The sequence below is a fragment of the Battus philenor genome, unplaced genomic scaffold, assembly GCF_028537555.1.
Source record: "Battus philenor isolate CCGP_79_NKW_IND1 unplaced genomic scaffold, ilBatPhil1.0.hap1 SCAF_9, whole genome shotgun sequence".
Classification (NCBI taxonomy): domain Eukaryota; kingdom Metazoa; phylum Arthropoda; class Insecta; order Lepidoptera; family Papilionidae; genus Battus; species Battus philenor.
In genome coordinates, this window is record NW_027181759.1 from 4154069 (window position 1) to 4162734 (window position 8666).

An 8666-nucleotide genomic window follows, 5' to 3' on the forward strand; every position below is an offset into this window, starting at 1 on the left:
TAATTTAAATGACGCTACACCAAAGAGGCTAACGATATTTCCGACGAGGTTGCTACAGTATAAATTCAATATATCATATTTAGCTATTTAGTCATCATCAATTCAATATATCATATTTAGCTGTTTATTCAGAGGGTAGATGCGGTGTAAATAACAAAACAAAATTTGAAATTACGTGATTATCAGTTCTAGAACTTTAGTGATCTTATTTTGATTATTTTTTTTTATTTATCCTTTGATTTTGAATACTAATTGTCTTACGATTGTTGAAGTTTATGTTCGATACACAGTAGCCTTCATGTGGTGTCTGTTATAAATAATCCGGCTCTATTCACTAATTTTAGATTAAGATTTTTTTTTCAATTAAAACAAAATTAAAACTGACTTCTATCTATATATTCTCGTACGCTCGTACTTGTATATAAATTGTTTCTCTTTTAGTTATTATCTATGTTATGTTGTTACATTTGTGTACTATAAAGTCTAAATAAATAAAAAAAATATCTGTTATATTCTCAAAAGAAGAATCCTTGAAATATGTTTTTAACTTACAACCCAACAACATTATATTTTAATAGCGTATAGGCGTAGATTAGATAAATCTATGTAATATGTCTAAAAAGTTTTTTTAATCTATTAGAATATATAATAAAATGTCGTAGATATCATCTTAACACTTCGAATATTTTATTACTTTTTTACTAAGAGAAATACAATATACAACCACTTGAATAATTTATCGTGATTAAGACGTCTGTTAAGTTTATATAAAATCGTTTAAAAACATGATAGCACGTCGTTTTTTGTGATCCTGATCCTTGGAAATTATGTGGAATCTTAAAGAACTTACCTGCTTGTCCCCTCTGCGACTTGGCCCGCCTCCCGACTGCTGGAGACACCAGACTCAAGGCACGGTCAGCTCTCGCTGGCAGCTGTAGAGTGGTTGGTTGACTAGGCTCCGAATGTCGTGCGCATATTGCTGCTTCTACCACCGAGTCGATGCTCGCTGACCTCGGCAGCTGACCACCAGAGTCACGCCTGTTAACAACGCAACAACTTTTTCTTAGATTGCTTGCAATACAATTATATAGAGGCGTTTCATAAAATAAATTACAAGATTTAATGTGAGAATTACTTGTTAAGCGAGACTACAGATTGTTTGTGATTGAGAGAATGCATTTTATTAAGACTGGCCATCTTAAGTATTGGCAAATCTAAACGAGGTTGTACAGAATTTTGTATTTTAAAACTCTGGTTCATTTATTGTCTCGATTTTTGACGCTACTGCGATTCGAAAAAAAAAACTAAATCTATTAGTTTTTAATTTTAACCAAGGCATGCATTTACTTCAGAAAGATTTGATTAAGGATAATTTTAATTCTTAGTTAATCTTTATTGTACGTGAAATTGTAATTATAATTTGCGATTCATTTATATCATTAATGACGTGCATGTTTCTTGTAAATATAAATGGAAGTTAATAAGAGTTTAGTGAATCGTACGTGATTTCGTTGTATAATAATGAAATCAAAAAACAGCTCTTTTATCGAGCAACAGCCGAAAATGGTACAAAGATCCATCTCGCTGTAATATGTTTTTTTTACAAGGATTTGTTTAATGAATCACTTAAATTTATTACAAGTGTAGTTTGGGGATTTGTATTGTATTGTAGCTGTGTACATTAGATTGTATTATAATACAATACACAATTGCCCACAAAAGAGTAGCTTATTTTATTAGGTTTAGAGAAAGGTCATTATTTTCATTTCTAGAGCTAGATTTAAGTTAAACGCCATTTTTATTTTAAATTTATTGACATTCTTATGTAGTAATAGATCAAATTGTGATATACTATGACTAAAAACCGGTATTCTATTTGCTTCACTTAAGTTTTCTTTTTTAAAGTAGTCTCTTAATAATGGTAAATAAACTGCTTCGTTATAATTATAATCATTCGGTTACATAAAATAAATTTAATTCTGGGACTCTCGAACAAACTTTGTTAATATATTTACTCAATTTGGATACGTTAATCTTGTTGCGTACAAAATTATATGTTATGTTTTTACTTTTAATTCGTTTCGTCGCAAAACCGCATATGTATTTATCTCATCATCCCCGAGGGAGACGAGCGACTCGACCCGCTGTCGCCCGCTTCGCTTTACCACCCCATTTGCATTTTAATCGAACTAAAAACTTTCTTATATCCGATCTCATAGTGCGTTCTACGTACAGTTTACACTAGCAAGCTTAATGAATATTTCAGTTGTTTTACTTAAAAACTTACGTTAAACAAAATCTCATTAGTTATTGCTAAGTATGTTAGTCATCTCTTAGTTTTAAAGAAAGGAATTAAAGGTAAATAAAAACGTAGGAGTTCGTTTTTATTATGAATATTTCTTTGTTATACATCCCTTTCTTCCAATATTGTCGTGCCGACGAGACATACAAACTAATAATGATGAATGGCATTGCAAAGAGGTTTTAAGCCTCTTTGAATCTCAATGTAGTTTCGACTACAGGAAAAAATAGAAGAAGGGAACATCACTTAATTGATAAGTAAAGAAGAAAGCCGCCAGACCTTTTTAGATTACTGCCAGAAGGTAGTAAATAAAGTAATAAAAGGTAATAAAACGCTGAAGAAATTGATAACAAAAAATAAATGATAATACTGTGATACAGGCATACGTTAAAACAATAAAAATAAGAAATTATAATATAAAAATGTGAAATAAATTAAATAAATAAATTAATCGAAATAGTAAAGTATCAGTCCAGGAGGAACGGTGAAGAAGAAGAGGCAAGGTATGAAAGGTAAAGAAATGAATAGGAATGGGAAATAATGTGACGGATGGAAGTGGAATGAGTGAGAGATATCAAGAAGTACGTAAAAAGAGACGTTAGAAAATATTAAAAAAAAAGATTGTGAATAAATGATTAAGCAAAACTGTCCCTATGAACCCAAGACAGGGGTTGAACGAGAAGCCATAAAAATGGAACCTCATTGTAAGCTAGGTTACTGAACGAGCCATGGAGAAGAATATGCTTGGGCTTTCTCCACGAGAGATTTGAGAGTAGAGATTAGAGAAATGAGGAGTTCCGTATATGAACGAAAGTAGCCCACATAGCTCAATTTATTGACAGGTTGAAGTAGCAGCGAGCAGATCGCTGGAGTCTAAAAGTTCTACAGTGGAAACTACAGACCCGAAAGCATAAAACGTCCACAAAAGGTAGACAGACTACCTTGTTAGTCATCGGAAGATGCTGGATTCAGGTTGCTTCCGACCGATCCTATTGGAAATATATAGGAAAGTCGTTTGATCAGAAGTGGATATTCTGCGGCTGAAATTATGATGGTGTTGATGATTTATTTAATGATATTAAAATAAAATGTGACTATCAACATATACTTATCATCTCAAAGTATTTTTAGTAATTCCGATTTAGTTAATAGAAACGTGCGTTAATTAAATATTGTTTTTTTTTATCGGACAAATGTACTGTTAAATTCGGCATTAATTACCGATGTATGAAATTTGTTTTCTGCGAACGGGAGAAAATAGTGGAAGCTAGAACTTTTTTGTTAATAATTTATAATATGGCTAGAAGATATTCAGTAAAATTATAAGTTTTCAGTTATTAATGTTACATTACTCCGAATAGTTTAACGTGGGATGTCAATATAAGACGCCATCATTTTTACTTAACTTGTTCCTAAGACGTTTATTGCTGGGACGTTGTTTATTGCCAACATTATTACAAAATGGAGAACTAATGACTTCAACTCGCAATGGAAGAAGGGGAAAGTTGTAAATTTGAAAAATTCATCGTTATTTATATAGTAATTTGATTTTCGATTACAAGAGGTTCGTGTTATAAAAATGTACTATTGGAACATAAGCCTTTTTACGAGGCAGTGGAATACAACGTATCCCAAAGGTATGGCAATACGTCTGCTGAAATATTTTTATTAATTATCAGTAACTTTGGGGTAGTCCTGCCTTGCAGTGGGCGTCTTCCTGTTCACACGAATGAATGACTTTTATCATGTCCTGTTTCAGTGCAGGTTTATTTATGTTGGTTTCAATTTTCTTTCTTTAACTTTGTGTTATTGTGGTATGAAATAAATGTTTATTAACTATCTATAAATGTTTATTATTTTTTGGTTATACTTTTCTTTAGATATTATTTCATATTTTGGGTAACCTTTTTATAATCATCATTTTCAAAAGTTTATCAAACAAAAACTAGTAAAAATCTCTTATTAAAATGTCAACAATTTTTGAGTTGTAAAAAACCTAAACAATACACTTGATATTGCTTTTATATTAAAACTTTTTTACAAAGTGATATCATAAATATATTTCTACTGAATTTTTTAATGGCGTACTTTTTTCTCTATTTTATATCTAATGAAATGAAATTGATTTCTAGTAATTGCTGCACCAAAATGGTTTTGAGTGAAACAACACACGTAAATATGATAAAACGAAGATCGGACGACAAATTATACAGAGTGATTGATTATTGGTAAAAAGCCTCATATGGGTGGATGTATAGCGAATTTGCCATCAATCTTATTATTTAACTTGCCATAATATTAAAATTAACAAAATTAACATTACTTAGTATTAAAATTAATATATATCTATATTGAATAAAATTATTTTTTACTTGTCCTTGCAGACTTTGTACTGGCAACATTTATTGAACTGTCATATTCCAGTAGAAAAAATAAATCAATGTGTTATATTTTAGAGTGATCACTTTATACATTGTGATTGGAATAGCTCTTTTCTAACAAATTTCATCCAACATTTATTCCTTTAAAACTTTGACACCTGTATTCAATCACCCTGTATACAATATTGAATATGCGAACCTATGAAGGTAATAATAATAATCTTTTTTTAATTTATAAATAAATGTAAAAGTATGTTCTAGTAAATTTTTGCACGCATATGAAAACATGTAGCACGTAAAGATGATAAAACGAAGATTGGGCGACAAATCATAGTTTAGAGGATCTAATTAGATTTTCAATTTTACAAAAGTATACACTAACAAAACAACTTTACCCTTATCACGTTCAACTGCTTTAGGCATAATTTTCTGTCCACGATTCGCATGGAAAACCCTTTTCAGTTGAATTAATGTAGCGAATTAAGGAATGCTTTTGACATCTCATTCTTTTTGTCCAAGAGATTCATTCGTAGCCGTACATTTTATAAATTAGAAAAGACAAGGGAATCTAACACGTAACGATAATAAAAGAAATAGTCTTTATTTGCAATAATAAAATTTAAGTGAGGTAAAAATTCTGAAGAGATCTCATAATATTAAAAATAATAAGCAAAACTTCCAGTGAGTTCCATTGATATCAACTTTCAGCGTCCTAATAATATCATTACGAAATACATTTCTCTTTAATGACTTCTTGTTGCAAAAACGTTTTAATTCCGAATGCTTTTTAATAATTAATTATATGAGAACAACACTCATCGTTTTGGTATATTTAAAAATATTGATGTTTTTTACATTTGTGCCTTAAATTCTATGTAGCTTCGTTGAGCTGTCTTGATATATATGATCATACAAACAATCAATATCTACCTACGGTGTCACTGAAATCAAAACAGGACAGTGCATGTGTTTGAAGACATGCGTACGTCTTCACACACACAAACACTGGACATAGGCCTCCTCTACAGACCGGCTGAAATCGGCCTGCATGTTGTATAACTCATTTTGTACTATTTAATATATGGTACATCTTATACAGAAATCGATGGTTCCAGAAATAAAGAAAAATAACGAAATGGTAATAAATTAAGACATAGCATGTTAACATTCGGATTACTACTTATTAAAATGAATTATTGTTTACTATCTGGACCTGCAAACTTTGTATTGCCAGAAGTTAAAAAGAGAATGTTCTGTCATATTACAATAGAAAAAATAAGTATTTCAAAGTTATGAATATATTAGTGATGTTTAATAATAAGTTATGTAGACAAATTAGCTAAATAATCACACTAAAGCTTTACCATCTATAACCGATCACACTGTATATCCAAAGTAATCGATTATATATAATTATTGTAATTTTATTATTACATAATTTCATTTCAAGCAGTGATCAAAAACAATATATTTATATATATTTTTATCAAAATATATCGAATAATAAAATAGATATAAACATTATTAACAAATTTCTCTACAATTAGTACGTAAATGCATGTAAAACACGTATTAGTTAAAACGGTAAAATTAATTAAGGGATTTTCGAACGAATATTGTTCAAGATGGCGGTTGATTCCCGACGGGATTTAATGTGGTAGAGGCAGCGAAGTGTTAAATCTGAATTGGGGCCATTCGACGCTCGCGTGCCATTTGTCGCTGCGCTGTTTTTAATTGAAACTTATTGCTCGTGGAACTCCTTACGTTATTATTATACAGTATTACGTAGAACTCGTCGTTACAGACTCTGCAAGGCACAGGTCTCCCACAAAAATATATACAGGGGGATATACCATAATCATTGCGGTTGGTGCCTATTTGCTGTCTATTAATGTAGGGTCCCCGTATCCAAAAACTAAAACCAAAATAGTTTCAGAAATAATATAGTAATGATAAAATTTTGATGACTATATATAAAAATTAATTATTGTTCACTGTCTTGCAGACTTTGTACGGTATGAAGTAATTGACCTGCTGTATTGCAATAAAAAGTAATGTAACATACTTCTAAGTGATCACTATATACAGAATGTTTGGAAATACACGATGCTTTAAGATTTCCGTTGACAAATGAGCTTTAATTTCACAACCTTAACGCTTATAAACCTACCACACTATATGCAGATTAATAGCCTTTGAATCCGAAAGCATTTCTTCTAATTGCCTCCGTTTACGTATGGTTACGTAACTGACAGCTGTACATACTAAGACGTAATATTAAGAAATAATAATGGATAAGTTAAGAAATAATAAGGAATTTTCTATTCGACTTTATACTTAAAATAAAATGGGCAAACGTGGCGTGAGGCGCGTTAGATAAATTTAACCAAACGAGCCATTTGATGTATTGCTACAGTTCAATGTTTTATTCCGATATATTTAAATACGTCTGTACATCGATCTGTATTAGTCGATGGCATATTTGGAGCAACGTTTTACTACATGCGGTACTGACGCGAGTCGAATGTTATAAGTTTGAGTCCTATAAGGGTATTGGATATGACTTTGGCGAACACATATCTACGAATTAAATGATGACATTATTTTTAGGGAGAGCAACGGTAAAACACTAAAATAAACATAGTCATCAACATTATTTCAGTTTTAAGACGTCTACTTCTGGACACACGCTCTTGTTAATGTCGCCGTAAGAAGCTGGATGCACACCTCTCCATATCGGTCATATTGGAAATCTGTTATCAGAACTAGTTGTGACATTTATAGATGGAAAGATATCTACATTGATTATCTGTGGTCAAATACATTTTTAGCCCAAATATCATAACATGATTGAACTCGGTGAAAAATTCATACATATTTTATTACATTTAATGTAATAATGATTAAATTTAAAAACGATTACAATTTAAAAAAGAGAAAATATCAATGACGCCTTTTAAGTCCATAAATGCCCAATGCAAGGCATAGGTCTTTTATAAAGATATATATGGGGGATATACTACAATCGCCACTCTTGTTGGGCGGTTTTGGCGATCGCAGTGTGGCAGAGGACGCTGCTACCTTTCCTTTGGAAACTTAGTTTGAAGCAGTGGTAATTAAATAATTAATACACAGTGTAAGTTATATAAGAGTGTATCCCGGTAATCGAACTTGCGACCTACGATTGCAAATCTCAGTCCTTCACCACTGGGTTACCACTGATCCAATACATCAATAGTTCCTAATCTATAAAAAATATAACGTTCGAAGTCACCGGATTTTACGTTTAGTAAAAATTTTCGTAATCGCTCATTTATATATAGGCTTCGACTAAATTATAAAATAATCATTTTAATTCAGTACTTTCAACAGATGTGTTATGTATAACGATTGTTAATATTTATTGCAAAATAAAATTCTCGGTTTTTATATATACGTGCGTATTAAGCCTAAACATAATTTTCCATTGATTTTCGATTAAATTTTCTGTTCACCAGCACGCTGAAGTGGAAATAATGTTTTCCTACATTAACAGTAATGTGTGTCATCGACTAGCGATTATGACGTCATATACGACCTCCTTGGTCTAATGTTGAAAGGCTTCAATAATCATTGTTTATTGTTTACATATCTATGTAACTTGATATTTGATTCAAAATTCAAGTACATTTTTAATTATTTCAGAATTATTGTTAATCTATACTAATAAATAAAATTGGAGTTAATGTTTGTAATAATAAAATAACAGCCTTTTTACATTTCAATCACCTTTCATGCATAGGTTGTTATATAAAAAGACTATATGACGTTTTATTTATAAATTCATTCACATAAATTTGAAATATGGAAAATTATTTTACATGATATTAAATATCTAATAGATTTAAGCGTTACTTTGCGGAATCCCATCCTAAGTAAGAAAAGGACTAATAGCTACTTATATAGCTACTTCCGCTATGTAGCAGTAGGTATATATGTATAGT